Source organism: Staurois parvus, unplaced genomic scaffold (genome assembly GCF_062004578.1).
Source record: "Staurois parvus isolate SC_StPar_1 unplaced genomic scaffold, SC_StPar_1.0 ptg000303l, whole genome shotgun sequence".
Classification (NCBI taxonomy): Eukaryota; Metazoa; Chordata; class Amphibia; order Anura; family Ranidae; genus Staurois; species Staurois parvus.
The window spans coordinates 2,425,349-2,445,563 of NW_028318099.1; the positions used below are offsets into that span (position 1 = coordinate 2,425,349).

The following is a 20,215-nucleotide window of genomic DNA, read 5'->3' on the forward strand; positions in this document are numbered from 1 at the left end:
TTTTATATTAGTGGTTACGGGTCTTGAGATATACTGTTTGTCAGGTATTTTGTCTCTGCTATATGGCTGTTATATCTTTTACTGTTTTATATTCCTGCATATATATAGGCGGTGGGCGGTCCTGACTGGAGTTGCCTACTTGTCTATGGCTTACAGACTTCCCCACTATAGGTTTACCCCATTCTGTGTTTTCAAGGGGTGCCCACCCTACAGGGTTGTAGACTTCATACCGCCGATAACCAATTTTCGGTTTCTATTCTGCTCAGTGGTGTGTTGTCTATGCTTAGTTTTTGAATTGTTTTTTGTAAGGTTTTCAATCATTTTGATATTTTTCCCTGGTCAACTGTTTTTTTTTGCCTCTAGTAGGTCTAGTCTTTTTTCTAAATGTCTGCTTTTAAAGTGCTTTCATATAACGTCAAAGGTCTCAGCTCTCTCTTTAAGCATAGCAGGGTATGGTGGGAGGTAAAACCCCTTAGGACAAAACAGCCTTAATGCTGGAAGAAACCCATTTTGGGTTTCAGAGCATGTCCCCTATTAAACAGGCCAACGGCATAGCTATGGTCTTTCATAAAACTTGGCCCTTTGTCCCACAGTCCCACCTGGAAGACCCTGAGGGTAGGTATGTGTTGGTAAAGGGCTCCCTCTATGGAAACCCCCTTATGTTAGTGAACATATTTGCTCCACATACGGGTCAGGTTTCTTTTATTTACAGGGTACTTGGTATCTTACAGGATTTCTCCTTCAATTAAGTAATTATGGGGGATGATTTTAACGTTTATCTGGACTCCTCCTTGGGCAGGTCCACTCTGTCTTACTCCGCTAGGAAGCACATTTCTAAATCCCTGCGAGATTTGCAGCAGGTGGATTGTTGGAGGGTTCTACATGCTAACAATAAGGACTTCTCCTATTGATCAGCCTCATCTGGATAGCATATGCTCCACAAAGATTCATCTCATCACGCTTTCAAATCATGCTCCAATTAAACTTGTCCTCCAGCCTCGACCTAAATCGCAACAGGCTTGGTTGAGGCATCTTAACGAAAATCTCTTGGATAATATGGCGGTGGCTGGCGAGGTACACAATCTTATATGACAATATTTTGTTGATAACACACTTGGAGAGCTTTCTGAGAACATAATTTGGGAGGCTCATAAGGTGATTGCCAGGGCAGCCTTTATAGAACCAGCCACTTATTTGAAATAACAATTACATTTGGATTTAACTGCATTGCTATCCCAGATCTCCGAGCTTTCCTATAGACACAAAACGAGGGGCGATCTCCAGGTAGGAGCCCAACTGAACAACCTGAGGGCACAACTTAAACAACTTTTGGGCATTCAATCTAGACGTAAATTTAGACACCTAGCTCATAAATTCTATGACCAAGGCCATAAATGGGGGAGAATGTTGGTAAGGGCACTCAAAAAGAAATCAACCTGCTCCTATGTTCCTCATGTGTGCTCCAATTCTGGAGACAAATTGTATTGCCCATCCCAGATCGCTAACCACTTTTACCAGTCTCTTTATAATCTAAAAGCTTCAGAAAGTGAGGAGGCTAAGTCCAGGTGTAGAGAGTCCATAGGCGCTTATCTTGAAAAGAATAACTAGCCAAAACGTTCATCAGATGTGCTATCTACTCCCCAGTGGAAATTCTCTCTACGATCAAAGCCCTTCGGAAAAAGCTCTGGTCCAAATTGGTTTTCTTGCCAATATATTGTACATGACGGCATATTTCAATTCTTTGATGAAGGCGGGTTGTATCCTCCCTGAAGCACTGCATGCTCATATAACAGTAATCCCGAAAGAGTTGAAAGACCCGGCATACTGTCAGAATTATCGTCTTATTTTTTCACTAAATCTGGATATTAAAATCTTGGTGAAAATTTTAGATAACCGCGTGAGAGCGTTTCTGTCCATGTTGGTCCATGCTGATCAAGTGGGGTTCATCACTGACCGAGAAGGTAGGGACAACTGCCAGAGAGCAATTTTCCTCATCCACTGGATTACTGCTACAAAAACCCCTTGTCTTGCCCTCTTGTCTGATGCAGAGAAGGCTTTTGATCGGATAGACTGGGTATTTAAATAATGTATACAGCACAGGCTCGGCCTAGGGGTTAAGATGCAATCTTGAATTGCCATTTTATATACAAATCTGATGACCCAGGTGAAAATTAACCAGGTCTTATCCCAGTCCTTCCAAATATCAAACGGGACCAGGCATGGTTGTCATCTGTTACCATTATTATTTGCCTTGATTATGGAGGCTTTCTTACTCCAGATTTGATTGAATCCCAACATTTCTGGGGTTAGAGTGGGCTCTACCAAGCATAAATTGGCTGCATTTGCAGACGATGTTCTTTTTTTTTCTTAGCTCTCCCTAAACAACCCTACTCAACCTTCTAAGCAAAATAGCATGCTTTTATAACCTATCAAACTTTAAGATCAACCTTGGGAAATCAGTCATTCTGCCTTTGAATGTCTCTGAGACTGAAAGACTGAAAGACAAGGGATTAATTTCTTTTCAAATGGCAAGATTCCCCCCTTACATATCTAGGTATTAAATTACCCACATAATAAAGTGATCTTTATAAGGCCAACTTTATCCCATTGATACGCTCAGTCCTGGATGAACTGCAGGCCTGGGAGAAAATACAAACAACTTGCTTTGACAGGATAAGTAACTTGAAGGTGATGATCCTACCCAAATTTGTATTCCTTTTCTAGATGGTTCCCATACATTTACCTAGAGCATTTTTCCTCAAGACCCAACATGCATTTACCAAATTTGTGTGTCATGGGAAACCTCCACGTCTCTCTTATTATCTTATGCGCTGTACTAAGGCAGGAGGAGGCTTGAGGCTCCCTGACCTCTTGTTGTACTACCAGGCCACTGCCTTACTATGAATAGTTAATTGGAACTTACTGTACGTACGAGTGACAAATTATGGGTTCCTTTAGAAAAAACCATGGCGGGAAGGAATCTATTTCCTGCCCCCTGGCTTCCTCAAATGTTGGGGGGACTCTCAGACTTGGTATCTCCGCTTTCCTCTGCAACCTTGACCATCTGGAATGGCTTAAACAACAAACTCTCCTTGACACGACTTCCCTCACCTCTCTCATCACTAGGAGGCTATCCCTGATTTATTCTCGGAGAAGGCCTAGCCTTTTTTAAGTATTGGGGGGGACCTCATGAGATCCGTTGTTTTCATTTCATGTCTGGTATGCACAGACCTTCTAAGAGAATGGGGGACATCACCCTGGGACTGTTGGAAACATATACAGCTCAGCACATTTTTTTAAACAATATGAGCAGGTGTGTGATATCACGAATCATTATCTAGGTGTCACAAGTTAACCTGCAGTTTTGTGTTTGTGTATTCTTACCTCCTTGCTGCAGTGCTTTTCCAACCCTGATTCGTTTCATGTGTGGTTTGTCTGTGCTCACCTATGGGCATCGCCTGCTATTCTCTAGGTTTATTTCCTTCCCTTCCATCACTTCCTGGCCTAGTTTTCTTGTCTATATGAGACATGCTCAGTCTAGCCCACTTTGCTTGAGCAACTTCTTAGTTTTTTGAGCTCCCACTTGTTGCTACTCCTGTATCCTCTATCTTGTATCCTACATCCTGTGTCTGACTACCCGTGTACCGACCCTGGATTCGTCCACCAACTGTGCTTGTTTTCCTGACCTCAGCTTGTCTACCGGATTTCCTATTGTCTCCTGCTATAGTATTCTGCTCACGTGAGCAGTCTCCACATCCTCAGCTGGGCTTGCCTGGGGGCTGTGACCACCAGGGGCCCTGGGGAAGAAGCAGGCTAAGCTTAGACTCCTCGCCTTGGGGAATTATTATTATTATTATACAGGATTTATATAACGCCAACAGTTTGTGCAGCGCTTTACAATATAAGGGAGACAGTACAATTACAATACTTTCAGTACAGAAGGAATGTGAGGGCCCTGCTCGTGGAGCTTACAATCTAAAGGAAGGGGGAGATGATACAAAAGGTGATAGCTGCGGGGGATGATCTGGTGGAGGTGGGGTAGGTTTCCCTGAAGAAGTGGGTTTTCAAAGATCGCCTAAAGGCAGACAGGGGGGGGGGCTGACCGGACATGCTGGAGTAGGGAGTTCCAGAGGATGGGAGAGGCTCTGGAGAAGTCCTGGAGGCGAGCGTGGGAGGAGGTGATGAGGGAGCTAGAGAGGAAGATATCATGGGAGGAGCGGCGTGGGCGATTAGGGCGGTATCTGTGGATGAGGTTGGCAATGTAGCTAGGGGCAGTGTTGTGGATGGCTTTGTAAGCTGTGGTTAGTATTTTGAATTTTATACATTGGGTTATTGGAAGCCAGTGAAGGGATTGGCAGAGAGGGGCAGCAGTCGCTGATCGGTTGTTAAGGTGTATGAGTCTAGACGCAGCATTCATAATAGACTGAAGGGGGGATAGCCTGCGTAACGGTAGACCAGTGAGGAGGGAGTTGCAGTAATCGAGGCGGGATATAACCAAGGCGTGGATAAGTTGTTTTGAGGTGTCATTGGTCAGAAAGGGGAGGATTTTGGAAATGTTCCGGAGCTTGAGGTGGCAGGAATTAGTCAGTGAGTGGATGTGGGGCCCAAAGGAGAGGTCAGAGTCTAAGATTATGCCTAGCACCCTGGCATGAGGGGAAGGACCAATGGTTGTGCTGTTGATCTTAATGGTAAAGTCGTGAGTGGGGGATCGGGGAGGGGGAAATATTACAAGCTCAGTTTTTGAAAGATTGAGTTTAAGGTAGTGATGTGACATCCATGCTGATATGTCGCTTAGTAGATTTGTGATACGTGAGGAGATTGAGAGGGTGAGCTGGGGAGTGGAGAGATAGATCTGGGTGTCATGAGCATAGAGGTGGTATTGGAAGCCATGGGAGGTTATCAGTTGGCCCAGGGAGGAGGTATAGAGAGAGAAAAGGAGGGGCCCAAGAACAGAACCCTGGGGTACCCCAACAGAAAGGGGAAGAGGAGCGGAGGAGGAGGAGTTGTATGTGACACTGAAAGTGTGCTGAGAAAGGTAAGAGGAGAACCAGGAGAGAGCAGAGTCACGGAGGCTGATGGAGTGGAGTTTATTGAGGAGGAGCGGGTGGTCGACTGTGTCAAAGGCAGCGGAAAGGTCAAGGAGTATGAGTATGGAGTAATTGCCATTGGTTTTAGCAGTTAGTAGTTCATTAGTGAGTTTTAGTAGGGCAGTTTCTGTGGAATGTTGTGGGCGGATGCCAGACTGTCAGGGATCAAGAAGGTTGTTGTCGGTGAGGTAGCAGTTCATACGGTTGTGAACAAGGCGCTCGAGAAGCTTGGAGGCAAACGGGATCAGAAAGATGGGTCTTAAGTTATTCAAACAGGTGGGGTCCAGCGTTTTTTGAGAATGGGGGTAACCAGTGCATGTTTGAGTGGGGAGGGAAAGGTGCCCATGGAGAGTGAGAGGTTGAAGATGTGGGTTAGAGAGTTTAGGATAGAGCAGGAAGGAGGCTGCAACAGTCATGAGGGGTTAGGATCCAGGGGACAGGTGGTGAAGTGGGCCTTGTAAAGCAGATCGGTAACTTCCTTGGTGGTAACAGCGTCAAAGGAGGAGAGTGTTGAGTTTGGTGTTGGGCCTGGTATGTTGGTTAGCGGAGGAAGCTTGACACTGGAGATCTCATCACGAATTGCATCAATCTTCTTCTTGAAGTGACTGTCAATCTCCTGTGCAGTAAGTAAGTTGGTGGGTGGAGGCAGTGGGGGGGTGGAATAAGGAATTAAGGGTAGAGAAGAGTTGACAAGGATTGGATGAGAGGGTCTTGATGAGTGTGTTATAGTAGGTTTGCTTAGCAGCGTGGAGGCTGGAGTTGTATTTAAGAAGAGCGGATTTGTAGAGGGTAAAGTCTTTCAGGGATTTAGTTTTACGCCATGCTCGCTCAAGAGTGCGGCTGCATCTCTTGAGACTTCTAGTGTCATCTGTTTGCCAGGGTTGTGACAGGCGAGGCCTGGTTCTGCGTGTAGAAAAAGGAGCAAGAACGTCCAGGGAGGATGATAGTTGTTGTAGGCAGATGTGGCCAGCTTTAGGCAGGACAGGGGTGCAATTTCATCATAGAGGCGCTCAGTAGTGGAGTGAAGAAGGTCAGGGCTGAGGTGATGGAGGTTTCTACAGGTTACAGTTAGCTGGTTGGAGGCATGGGAGGTAGGAGGCAGGGAGAGTGTGAAGCTGATAAAGTTGTGATCAGAAAGAGGAAAAGGGGTATTAGAGAGGTTACAGGGAGTGCATAGGTAGGTGAATACAAGGTCAAGCGTGTTGCCATGGCAGTGGGTGGTGGATTGTGACCATTGTGTAGGTTAAAACAGGAGTTAGGTTGAGTAGTTGAGAGGTGGCAGGGGTGTGAGCATTGACTGGGATGTTAAAGTCGCCGAGGATGATGGCAGGCACCTCATAGGAGAGAAAGTATGGTAGCCATGCTGAAAAGTCATCTAGAAAGCATGAAACTGGGCCCGGGGGCCAATAGATGACTGCGATCCTCAGACAAACGGGAGAAAAGAGACGAATACAGTGCACTTTGAAAGAGCGGAGGGACAGAGACCCGGGGGGGGGGTGGCAGGAAGAACCTGGAATGTGCTTTGTGGGGAAAGAAGAAGTCCAACTCTGCCCTCTTTTCGTCCACTGGGTCTGGGCGAGTGAGTCCAGAGGAGGCCGCCATGGGAGAGAGACAGAGTCGGAATCCTGAAACCACGTTTCAGTAATAGCGAGAAGGTTGAGGGAGTGGGAGAGGAAGAGGTCATTGATAGTAGAGAGTTTGTTAGTGGCTGAACGGGCATTCCAGAAGGCACATAGGAGGGAGGGGTTGGTGCGTGGAAGCAGGGGAATTGAGATGAGAGAGTGAGGGTTGCGGCTACGGCCAGAGAGGGGAGGCTGCTGCTTCTGTGGGTTGGAGTTTGCTGGTGGAGGGCCAGGGTTTGGGGCAATGTCTCCAGAAGTTAGTAGTAGTAGGAGGGTGAGGGAGGTGAGGTGGGAGCGAGATTTATATGAGAGCAAATGCCGCAGTGCTTTTGAAGCGGTGACATTATGTGGACCAAGAGAGAGCAGGAGATAAGTGCAGTGATATTGAAAGGGCAGGAGTGAGAGTGATATGTACAGGTTATCCCATGTTGGTGATCTACAAGGGCTCACTACCACAGATGCTTGACAGTTTGCTCAGGCCAAGAGTTCTTCTGAGAAACCGCAGTTTGTCGGGGCTTCATCAATCAGTGCTCAATTCACTTTGAGCTAGCAGCCCTCCATTTTCCAACTGACCTTACCAAGGTGATGTACAGTACATTACTTCACTCCTTTCTGGTGAAGCTCTGGCTTGGGCCTCACCACTGTGGAAGAGTCAAGATCCTACTATTTCCAGTCTCTCAGCCTTCCAGCAACATTTCCATAAAACCTTTGATGTGCCTGGCAGGACTTCATCTGCTGCGGGAGCTCTTTGTTGGCTTTGTAAAGGTAGCATGACTGTTGGTCAATATGCAGTTCAGTTTTGCACCTTAGCTTTGAAACTGGCATGCAATAATGAGGCCCTTTCTGCAACCTCTTGGCAGTGTCTAGTGGACCAAATTAAAGATGAACTAGCTGGAAGAACTCACCACCCTGGATGGCTTGATTGCTCTTAGCATCCAAATTAGTGTCCGCTTCCAGGAGCGAGATTTAGAAAGGGCTGGTCCACATCACCCCTCCAGTGGGTTAGCTCCTGTTTTCCAGGAATCCACTGATCGATTTACCTCTGCAGGTGTACCAGCATCTGAAGAACCTATGCAGTTAGGCCGAACATGCCAAACTCCACAAGAGCGATCGTGTCGCCTAAGACCTGGGGTCTATGCCTTTACTGTGGGGATGAAGGTCATATAATAAAGTCCTGTTCTGTCCATCCAGAAAACTCTCAGGTCTAGGTCACTTTGAGAAGGTGATATAGACCAGAACCTGAATTCTGCCACCTTTCCTCGATTTATCATACCTGTCTCCATTTATTGGGCCCTGAACTCAGGTTTCTGCATATGTGGATTCTGGGGCAGCCTGGAACTTCATTGAGCAATCATTGGCTTTAACTGAAGTAGGCATTCCTGTTGTCCCCTTAAAAACGCCCCTATGAGTATCTGCAGTGGATGGCTCTACCTTTGCCTTAGGACCCCTACGGTTCCGAACCAACTCTATAACTGTGCTTGTTGGTGTTCTTCATCGTGAGGAAATCTCCTTCCTGATCCTTCCTAAGTCTTCAAGTCCCATAATTCTTGGACTTCTATAGTTGTAGAAACACTCACCCTATCTAGACTGGAACTCTGGCCGAGTGTTGTTATGGTGGTCACAATGCCATCAGACTTGTCTCCCTAAGGTGCTTCCACCTTGCTCTGTACCTGTGGATGAGGTCACCACCTCTCTGGTGCTTTCTCAACAATATCAGGCCTTCCAAGATATTTTTTGTAATAAAGCTGCTCCTCTGCCTACTCCTACTGCAGGCTCCCTTCCGGTGCTGTTCACCTCTGGGTCTTTACCCTCTTTGCTGCCTAAACCATCATCCCTTTACATACTGCGCAGCTCAAAGCTCCAACCATGCTACCATCTGGATGGGTGCAGGCCACAACATCTGTGACCTCTGTACCATCTGAGTTCCTAGCTTCATGTACCCTGTCTGCTGAGACCTTATGCCCTTACTCCCTTCAGCCACTTTGGACTCCGCCATGGTTTCCACATTAGTAGCTTTAGTGGCTACCCCAGATTCCTGTTCAGCACAGCCTTTTATGCCCACTGTAAAAATCAAAGCTTCTACTCTTATTCCCTTACCTTTGCTAAAAGCCTCCACTCCTACTCCTGTGTCCTCTCTGGCAGTTTCCTCACCAGACCCTTCATCTTGGTTACTGGTGTCTGCTCCAACCCAAGTGCCTGACTTATATTCTTCCATTCTTGCTCCTTCGATGCAAATGTTTCCAAGAACTTACATCTGACAGCTTCCAAGTACCAATCAGCTTGAGACCGTCTTTGCCTTGTGAGTCCCAAATTCCTCCCTGGTGACAGGGTTTGGCTCTCTACCAAGAATATCCATCTCCGAGTATCCTCTATGAAATTTGCTCCTTGTTTCATTGGTCCCTTTACCATCCTCTGCAAGGTTAATCCTGTTGCTTTCAAACTTCGCCCTCCTTCATATCTAAGGATCCCTAATGTTTTCCATGTTTCTCTACTGATGTTTCATCAAAAGTTTCCTCTTAAGCCTGGCCCTAAACAAGTGAGGAGAGCTCATAAGAGGGGGGGGTACTGTCACAAGTTATCTTGCAGTTTCATGTTTGTGTATTCTTACCTCCTTGCTGCAGTGCTTTTCCTACCCTGATTCCTTTCACATGCGTGGTTTGTCTGTGGTTTGTCTGTGCTCACCTATGGGCATCGCCTTCTATTCTCTGGGTTTTATTTCCTTCCCTTCCATCCCTTACCAGCCTACCTCCTAGTTTTCTTCTCTACAGCTCCTCCTGCATCCTGTGTCTGACTACCCACGTACCGACCCCAGCTTTGTCCACCAACCGTGCTTGTTTTAAATCCATCCTGACCTTGGCTTGTCTACCAGTTTTCCTGTTGTCTCCTGCTATAGTACTCTGCTCATGTGAGCGGTCTCCGCATCCTCAGCTCGGAGTAGCTGGGAGCCGCGACCTGGTTCCAGCTTGCTGCAAGTCCATCCCCACCATCAGGGGCCCTGGTGAAGAAGTAGGCTGGGGCTTGGACTCCGCTCCATGGGGAATCTCAAGTTGGCGATCAACAAGGGCTCACTACCACAGGTACTTGACACTAAGTTTGAGGCTATGTACCTAGACAGGGAAGAGTCTACCCACCTTGTCTCTAAATTATATAAGCTACTATTAGAGAAACTAACTAATACAACCCCCTGTTACATCCGGGAATGGGAGAAAGATCTAGGTAGAAACCTACCTGACAGTAGTATTGACAAAATAAATCATACCCATACTGCATCAGTTAACGCTAAAGCCCAAGAATCGTGCGATTCTATTGATGCACGATTTTATTGATTCTATTGATGCACACAGTGTAGGAGACACAGCTGTAATCTCTGCATGCAAGGATGGCTCCATATAATGCCGCAAGAGAAGGGAGCCACCCTGAAACAGGAAACTTGGGGCAGCAGTCACGCACCAGCTTAAACTGGAACATAAGCAAGGATTAAATAACAAAGAAGCTGCATACTCAGTAAGTGACTAAATCAGCTGCTGAAAGTACATAAAAAACTGAGGGTTTAATATCACTTTATCTTTCAGGCCATAACCATATTTAAAGTAAGGAACAGTACTGACTCAATGAGTAGGATGGCAATAAGGGAAAAACACTAAAGCATAACAGCATTTTATATTAGCATTTCATTTTATTTTAATAATCCCATTTTATTGTACCTTATTTAATTACCCACACATTCCACAGCATCATTTTGGTTGGTTACTATGCTTTAGTACATGTTTTGCATATTGTTATATTTGTCTTATTGTGTATTTGATAGTTTATTAATAAATGACCCAGCGGACGAAAAGGGGGCGGAGTCAGACTTCTTCTTTCCCCACAAAGCACGTTCCAGGTTCTTCCTGCCCCTCCGTCTCTGTCCCTCCGCTCTCTCGAAGTGCACTGTATTCGTCTCTTTTCTCCTGTTTGTCTGAGGATCGCTGTCATCTACCAGCCCCCAGGCCCAGTTTCATGCTTTCTGGATGACTTTTCAGCATGGCTACCATACTTTCTATCCTCTGAGGTCCCTGCCATCATCCTCGCTGACTTTAACATCCCAGTCAATGCTCACACCCCTGCCACCTCTCAACTACTCAACCTAACTTCCTGTTTTAACCTAACACAATGGTCACAATCCACCACCCACTGCCATGGCAACACCCTTGACCTTGTATTCGCCCACCTATGCACTCCCTGTAACCTCTCTAACACCCCTTTTCCTCTCTCTGATCACAACTTTATCAGCTTCACACTCTCCCTGCCTCCTACCTCCCTTGCCTCTAACCAACAAACCGTAACCTGTAGAAACCTCCATCACCTCAGCCCTGACCTTCTCCACTCCGCTACTGAGCGCCTCTATGATGAAATTGCACCCCTGCCTACCCAGAGCTGGCCACATCTGCCTACAACAACTATCTATCATCCTCCCTGGATGCTCTTGCTCCTCTTTCTACACGCAGAACCAGGCCTCGCCTGTCACAACCCTGGCAAACAGATGACACCAGAAGTCTCAAGAGACGCAGCCGCACTCTTGAGCGAGCGTGGCATAAAATTAAATCCCTGAAAACTTTACCCTCTCCTGGTTCTCCTCTTACCTTTCTCAGTGCACTTTCAGTGTCACATGCAAGTCCTCCTCCGCTCCGCTTCCTCTTTCTGTTGGGGTACCCCAAGGTTCTATTCTTCGGCCCCTCCTTTTCTCTCTCTACACCTCCTCCCTGGGCCAACTGATAACCTCCCATGGCTTCCAATACCACCTATATGCTGATGGCACCCAGATCTATCTCTCCATTCCCCAGCTCACCCCCTCAATCTCCTCACGTATCACAAATCTACTAAGCGACATATCAGCATGGATGTCACATCACTACCTTAAACTCAATCTTTCAAAAACTGAGCTTGTAATATTTCCTCCTCCCCGATCCCCCACTCTTGACTTTACCATTAAGATCAACAGCACTACCATTGGTCCTTCCCCTCATTCCAGGGTGCTAGGCGTAATCCTAGACTCTGACCTCTCCTTTGGGCCCCACATCCACTCACAGACTAAATCCTGCCACCTCAACCTCCGGAACATTTCCAAAATCCTCCCCTTCCTGACCAATGACACCACAAAACAACTTATCCGCGCCTTGGTTATATCCCGCCTTTATTACCGCAACTCCCTCCTCACTGGTCTACCGTTATACAGGCTATCCACCTTTCAGTCTATTATGAATGCTGCGTCTAGACTCATTCACCTTACCAACCGATTAGCGACTGCTGCCCCTCTCTGCCAATCCCTCCACTGGCTTCACCTCCTCCCACGCTCGCCTCCAGGACTTCTCCAGAGCCCAAATCACCCACTATGCTCCTCCCATGATATCCTCCTCTTTAGCTCCCTCATCACCTCCTCCCACGCTCACCTCCAGGACTTCTCCAGAGCCTCTCCCATCCTCTGGAACTCCCTACCACAGCATGTCCGGTCAGCCCCCACCCTGTCTGCCTTTAGGCGATCTTTGAAAACTCACTTCTTCAGGGAAGCCTACCCCACCTCCACCTAAGAACTGTACTTGAATCACCTCCGCCAGATCATCCCCCGCAACTATCACATTTTGCATCATCTCCCCCTTCCTTTAGATTGTAAGCTCCACAAGCAGGGCCCTCCTATTCCTTCTGTACTGAAATGTATTGTAATTGTACTGTCTCCCTTATATTGTAAAGCGCTGCACAAACTGTTGGCGCTATATAAATCCTGTATAATAATAATAATAATAATAATAATAAAATGTTCCATAGGTCATGGCCAATATTTTTGTAATATTGCATGACATAAGATGTTATATCACATGTTTTCTGTTATAAAAGCATCACGTTCAGTCTTACAAAGAATGCCACTGAACTATTTATTTCAGGGTAAAATGGGAGCAAGCATCTGATTGGCTGCTGTGGACAACACCACTTCACGATCGAAAAAAGTGCATGAAAGGTGCACACTGTGGAAAAGTATTTTTATGCTTTCTCAGTTATTTCATTGCAAATACAGGCACATGTTTGATTGTGTTAATGACTTGCCCTTAATCTTACAGAGGAAAAAGCACGTTACTTATCTCTTGTTTTTTAATTTTTTTTCTTGAAATGTAGCCTTTAAAATGCTATGTCTTGGTAATATATACCTGTCTTATTTTAGAAAGGTATTGTCCTGTTTTAGAGCCTTGTCACTGGTGTAGTGTTGTGATGATGCTTTCTGTGGCTCGGCCTAATTATCTGGTCAAAGGGCTATACAGCCAAGAGATAGAGCAAGTTAACGATTAACCCGCGAGGATTGTAAACCAAACCTGGGGCCAATGAACCTTTGGAGTTTGATATGATTAAGGGATAACCAGAGGTACACGTCTCAAATTCGCCATAATCAAGCAGAACCTGCTGGTGGTGATCTCTGAAATTGCTCAGGTAAGCTTGGAGCTTTTTCTAAACCTGTAAAATAGATCTTTAAACAGCAAAGCTAACAAAAAATGTCTGTAAAGCAAAATGTGTAAACAACTGTAATTTTGCACGCTGCACTTTCTGGATAATCAGAAATGTATGAATAGGTTCTCTCTGTGTAAACAATATGTTGCATTAAAAAAGTGACTTGTGTATAGATTTTATGTCCTAGTATTGTACATTGTAAAAAACAAACACAATTGAATGCTCAGATATAAAATTTTATAGGTAACAGAGCTGCATTATTTTTGCAATAAAAAGTTATTCGTTATTAATTAAAACTAGTATATAATAATTTAAAATAAACACTTTGATACATTAATCAGTTATTTAAATGTGAAAATTAACTAAAAAGACTTCTTGATATCGGCACCTAAATGAATAATGATATTACAAAATCATCCTAACATTTTCATAGCTATGACATACATTGACATAGGATTTAACTTTTTTTTGTTATTTTAAAATAATATTTCTTATTCTTAATATAATATTTTCAAAATAATATTTTATTTATTGTTTTATTTAATTTTGATCAAGTTCACACAGCGTTTAAAAGGAAATATCTTGCATATGTTTATGCAGTAAATATTGCTTCCGTTATCATTTCCTTTATATTTCCTATGTTCTGTAAATGTGTAAGCACATTTTAATGTATGGAGTTACTAATGCAAGCATAGGAAGGCAAATGCTATTTGTTTATAAATTCAGCCAGTTCGATCTGTATTAGAGGAAGATATGAATAATCAGAATTGCATATTGACATTACTGTTAAATTCTGCGTACTACCTTATGTTTCAGGCCTGCAATGTGTCTTTGTAATTAAGTATCGATATATAGGCAAATATGTTGTTTGTAAAGAATGAAAACAATGCAAAAGTTGACTGATCTAATTAGAACTATGCCATGTATTAATTTATTATAATAATAGATTTATTGGGCTAAAACCTGATAGAGGACAGCTGCTAGCCATGTATGAAAATACAAATATTTCTAATTCTAAAGAAGTACTCTTCTAAAAAAAAAGGATATAAAACTACTTATTAAAATTAATAATATAAATTAAAGTTTATATAGGGTGCAAAAACAGTACATTTAATTCAGATGTATATTTACTTGCTCTGTTACATAACAGCTAAATTTATGGGGGATAAAGACCACACATAAAAAAAATTATAATGAGTGTTGTATGAAAAAAAAATTAAGCTCAGTGCATATGTATATGCAGAATTCTACAGTCTTTGGAGTTAGCAAATTCTTATAACCATGCAGTGAACCTTATATTATACAGTGAAGTTTATATTATATAGAAAACAAGATTTTTTAAAATAAAATATCAATAACAGTAGAAAGAAATAAATGGTGCAATATTGCAACTATATGAAGAGGAATATATAGTAGGCAATTTTAGTTATACTGTATCATTGTCTAAAAATGCTAAAGTTGTACACGCAGTTTATGTGTTAATTTCACATTATTCTAGCATTATAGAGTTACGATATCTAACCAATCCATGCCATGCAATTGTCCATGCAAATACTGGGAGGTGGGCCTAATGAATAAAAAGTTAGTCATGCGGTTATTGTATGCTAATCTGTAAGTAAATGCACATATAATCGTAACTATCTGTTTAATGCTAAATTGTAATTTATCTAATACTAGACATATGATTGTATAAGGCTGCATTCACACTTATAGCTTGTAGATTTGTAGCTTGAAGCTCGAAGATGCAAAAATGCTCAGACATAAAAAAAAAAGAGAAAGTATATAAGTTTTTAGTTATTTTCATGGTAGGACCATGACAATCAACTTTGCAAATCTTTTAGGGCCTTCTAATGTGAAAGCTCAGATCTGCCTGAATTAATAGAGGAATCCTGTGTCAGAAAAAGCCAATGGGTCCCATCTCTGTTATAGGCAATGTAGGGTACATTTCCTCCTTGTGTGATTTTGTCAGAAGATTGTTTTCTTTGATATCTTCACTAGTAAGGTCTGTTTCAGAAGACATCTGTCATTGAGTCTCCAGAAAACTGGTAATCAACTTATTAGAAAGTAATTACCAAATTAGAAATAGCAAAATCATGCCCATGCCAGAATGGGTACTTCTGAGAAGCTGAGATAATTTTCAGAGCATGTAACACAAAGAAAGCTGGATCAACAATAAACATGTTACACATACAATAGTTATTGCTCCAAATTAATTTTGTGTTGGAAAGATGAAACTTTGTTGGGATGAGCAACATATCCACTGTTTTTGTCCAGCTTTTTCCAACAATTGACTGGCTTCCTTTTTTAGTTTTCTCACTGGATATCAATTTGCACTGGATATAATGCATTTTGTATGGGATTTCTTTTTTTTTTAAGCGAATGCACCCAGATTCATTTTTTACAGTACATCACAGCTTAGAAGTATAATGTCATTCCCCTATTTTAAGGGAATCCTATGCTGGGAGAAATACAAAAGATTGCATTGATGGCTCCAACCATGTCTAGCTGTCATGCTAACACTAGCTCACTGACCAGGAACAAATATGCAGATCAGGAGTTGGGACTGGATTTGCTGTTCTAGTTCAGTGGTTCACAAAAGTATCAAAACCAGAGGAAAAGCAGCACAGACAACTAGCATTTTTGAAGATCAGCAATGACACCCTACACGTGTCTCTTTAAACATGTTTCTTTCTGGGTCAGTGGCTTGCTACAGGTGGATTTTGGTGCAGGTAGTCGTCATGGCATTGACTACATTAGGGTCTTTTCACTTTAAACCTCCCTGCAATCCCAACTCTAATAATCCCTGTAAACCTAACAAAAATCATCATACTAGCCCTACAGGCAACACACAGACTATCCCTCATACCTCAGGCAGAGGAATCTGTCATCTATAGCCAATCTGAGAGGTAGAATCAAATCTGCTTAGATACCAGAGAGAAATGCCCAATTAGAGAACCTCAGGAGGAATTTCATAAAACTGAGATACAAACCAATGGCAATAAACACACAGATCAAGAAAGTAGATAACATCTCCAAAACATTAGAAACAAATAGAGAGGCAGGCTCTTCTAGTGCTCACCTACAACTTACTCCTAGAAGCTCTAAGAAAATTGCAAAAAAGCACCACCTTCTTTTGCACAAAGATGAGACAATTTGAGAAGTATTCTCGGAACCATAACTATTAGGGTATTGACAACCACCCAGCCTAAGAAAGCTTGTTGTGTGAAGTTCCCTAAACAACCCAATACCAAATGGAACATCTCTCTACATGCAGAAGAGATGTGAGACCCGCACAGAATACAGGGTAACTTCTGCTGCAGGTAAACCTGATATTGTGTGCCAAATGCCCATAGGACCATTGGACTCAATGTTCAGGAGACAGGTCAAACCCTTCACCAACGAATGAACCTTCATAGGTTCAGAATTAACAACAAAATAAATGTCCCTGTGGTGGTGCTTTTATGGGATATAGATCAGGGCATAAATTATCTAAAAATTATTGTACTGATGGGGAAATTCAAATCAAGAAAAGAGAGGTAGGAATGGGAATGGTAATTCATACAGCAACTCTGGGTTGGGACCTAAATTGAGACAGAAATGTTATACACCACTATGATTTGAATTCATTTTTGGACTTCTGATAACAAAAGCCTGTCTTTCTCAAGCCATTAACCAACAGAATGGACAGTTCAAAAGTACTTAATGACGTGATAAGCTTGAGGTGACAATAGCTGTATTTACTTCTATGGCCATTTCAAAAAGACTGTCATTTAGGTGAGAATTGTGCCTTAAATGCTTATCTGTGAGTTGATAGCCCCAATAACACCTCTGAAATCTGATCTCCTTTCTCTTAGAATAGCCTTTACCACTCAAGTGTGTCAAGAAAAACATACTTGTTTTTTAATTTATGTGTGATTGCTCCTCTATGTATCTTTGTCTATAAATACTGTAACCGGGTTTCAGAACCATTTTTAAATACAGGTAATCCCAAGGTTATGAATAAGTTTTGTTCTGTAGGTATTCATAAAGTGGAGTTCCAGCTTTTTTTGTGTTTATTAAAAGTCAGCAGCTACAAAAACTTTAGCTGCTGACTATGAACAAATACACACTTACCTGTCCCGGAGTCCAGTGATGTTCTCACCCACAAGGTCCCTTCTCCCCTTCTTTCCTCCACAGTGCCGGCATCTCAGCTGTGTGCACCAGGCTGTGACAGCTTGCGGCTTCACAGTCTGGTGCCCACTTCACATGTGCGAGTCACGCTGCACTTCTTAATTTGCCCAGCAGTCTCCTGGGACCTGTGAAAGTTCCCAGGAGACTGCGGGAGGGAGGAGGGGGCCAAACTTCCATCTCACTTCGCTGCGGCGAAGTGAGCCGGAAGTGGGAGCGGGTACCTGTGAAAACCAGGTACTCGCTGCCCCCCAAAATGTGCCAAATATGGCAGTGGAGGGGGAAAGGAGGCAAATAAGTGGAGCTTCCACTTTTGAGTGGAACTCTGCTTTAAGTTGAATTTGTATGTAAGTTGAAATAGGTTTATTTTTTTAAAGTTCAACTCCAGACAAAAAAATATTTTTAAGTTTTGGATAGCATAGGGAAGGGTTAACTGGCCATGCAGTGATGTGGGATTGCTGACAGGTCCCCCGGACTGCAGATGGCAGCATGCGGCGAGCAGCAAGATGGCTGCTTGGCAGTTTCCAGGACCACAGTGATGTCACGCTATCTCCGTCTTAAGTACAAACCATATGTAAGGCTGGCCATACACTATACAATTTTCTTATAGATTTCTGCCCAATTTCCTTTAGATATAACCTTCCACTATGTAGTGCAAGGGCCTGCCTAATTAGATACAATTGAAAGTGTTATTTAGGTTTGACCTCATATTATATGGTTTTTTGTAAATCTAAAGAAAAAATCTCAGGAAAATTGTATAAAGTATGGCCAGCCTGAGTTGGATGTTTGTAACTCAGAGACTGCCTGTATATAGAAAGTCTGACAAAAGGATCAAAGTTATCACAAAAGACTGCATCTTTAAAACTCAAGTTAGCCAATGCAAGGTTTTGCAAACTCCAAACATTCTGCATTAACCCTTCCTGTAACTCCATTACTATCACACTAATGTTTCCACTAAGCATAACACTGACCAGTACACTAACATTCTCTATGATCCTAACAATAACCATTACATTAGGCTGAACCTAACTCTTACACTAATCATCAGTGTAACTGTAACCCTATGGCTAACCATTCCACTAACCATCACCATAACGCTATATGAATGCAAAAAAACATGCAGTGCTCAAATAAAATAAAGAATACCTGAAAAGAATTACACTCAGTGAATCACATATAGGAAAAAAACCCTTCTATATCATCAGCAGGCAACCTCTAATCTCTGATGCAGTCCCACCTTTGGGACGTAACGCAAAAGGTGGAGCCACGTCTCATGACATCATCACACTACATGGCTCAGGAAGTGCCACTGTGAGTCTGCCTAGTAAGATTTCTGATGCAGTGTGGCTAGTTGCAGTGTATTTTTCCTAATAAATAATTTAAACACAAAGCACTAGAAGTGTTTTTATTTGTGTCTTACTGAGGAGGAGGAGAGGAGAAAGAGAGTTGGTGGAAGAAAGGAGAGCTCCCTTTTGGACTTGCAGTGAGGAGAAGGAGTGGAGGTCTATGCCTGTCGTTTGGAGATGCCTCTATCATGCTTATGTAGACTTCTTTTAACTTGGATGTCTTCAAAGGGGAGAACACATTATTCATTAGGACATGTTGGTTTGTTTACAAGAAAGAGGCCTTTCACCCACACTGGTTGCAAAAAGGAGTTTTTTCACATTGTGTTTTTTTGAAGAATATCACTGAAAATCACAGTATTGAACTTTATGCATGTTTTAGTGGATGGATTTAACTGTTTATGTATTAATATTACACAAATATTCTTTACAAAATTATTTGAAGTTTTTATAGCGTATTTTCAATGTTTTGGGGTCAATATGAGTTTTTTTCTGTTATATTTGATTCGCTGAGAGTAATTCTTTTTAGGTAGTCTTTATATTATATGAGCACTGCATGTTTTTTTGTATGCATATAGGTTTGGTGGGTGAATCTCATTTGTGTTAGGTGCTTAGTGTAGGGGGAGGTTTGTTTTAAATAATTTTGTAGCGCCTTCGTTTTTTATTATCACCATGACCCTTCTTGTAATCTAAACACTCACACGATAATCCTACCTATGACCTGAACAACAACTGCCACAACAATTCTTGTAACTCGAACACTAACCATTCCACTAACCCTCTCTGTAGCCCACACTCATTAGCATACTGAAATTTACATGTAACCATATCACTAACCATTACGCTAACCTTCCTTGTAACTCTTACACAAATCATCACCAGGGCTTTTTCTCACCAGGAACACAGGGGAACACAGTTCCGGCACCTCCAGCACTGGATGTATGTAATGGCAAAAGGTCGTGGTGTGTGCTGAAGGTTCTATTGTTGCTGGCGGCAAGGGGATCAATTTTTGTTGGGAGGGAACTATTTTCAAGGGGGTCTGTTGTTGCTGGAGAAGTTTATTGTTACTGGTAGCGAATCTATGGATCCTGGGGGGGCTTATGTTGCTGGGAGGGATCTACTGTTGCACGATGGGATCTTTTGCTGCTGGCTGCTGAGAGATCTATTGTTGCTGGGGTGTATCTATTGTTACTGGGGGTATTTTGCTGCTGGGGGGGTTCTAATTATTTCTAGGAAGATCTAATGTTGCTGTCTGTAGAAGATCTATTTTACTGCATTTCTTGTTATCATTAACAAATTTTATTCAGATTACTTAACACCACAAAATGATACTTGGTTATGTAGTCTCTAAAAGGGGAAGTACTGGAAGGTGAGTGGGGGATGGAACCAAGAGACAGTGCTCGGAGGTGGGTAGGGGATGGAACCAAGAGACAGTGCTCGGAGGTGGGTAGGGGGTGGAACCAAGAGACAGTGCTCGGAGGTGGGTAGGGGATGGAACCAAGAGACAGTGCTCGGAGGGGGG

The 20,215-nt window shown here is 43.0% G+C and overlaps 1 protein-coding gene across 2 annotated transcripts in view; it reads left to right on the top strand.

Annotated features, from left to right (window-relative positions):
• The first annotated feature begins 13,125 nt into the window (after positions 1-13,125).
• Positions 13,126-20,215, top strand: part of A1CF (APOBEC1 complementation factor) — a 75,195-nt gene continuing 68,105 nt past the window's right edge. For both annotated transcript variants that reach the window (XM_089683130.1, XM_089683131.1), the window contains exon 1: positions 13,126-13,165. The gene's annotated coding sequence lies outside the window, so the exon portion shown is untranslated. The remainder of the gene's footprint in view (positions 13,166-20,215) is intronic.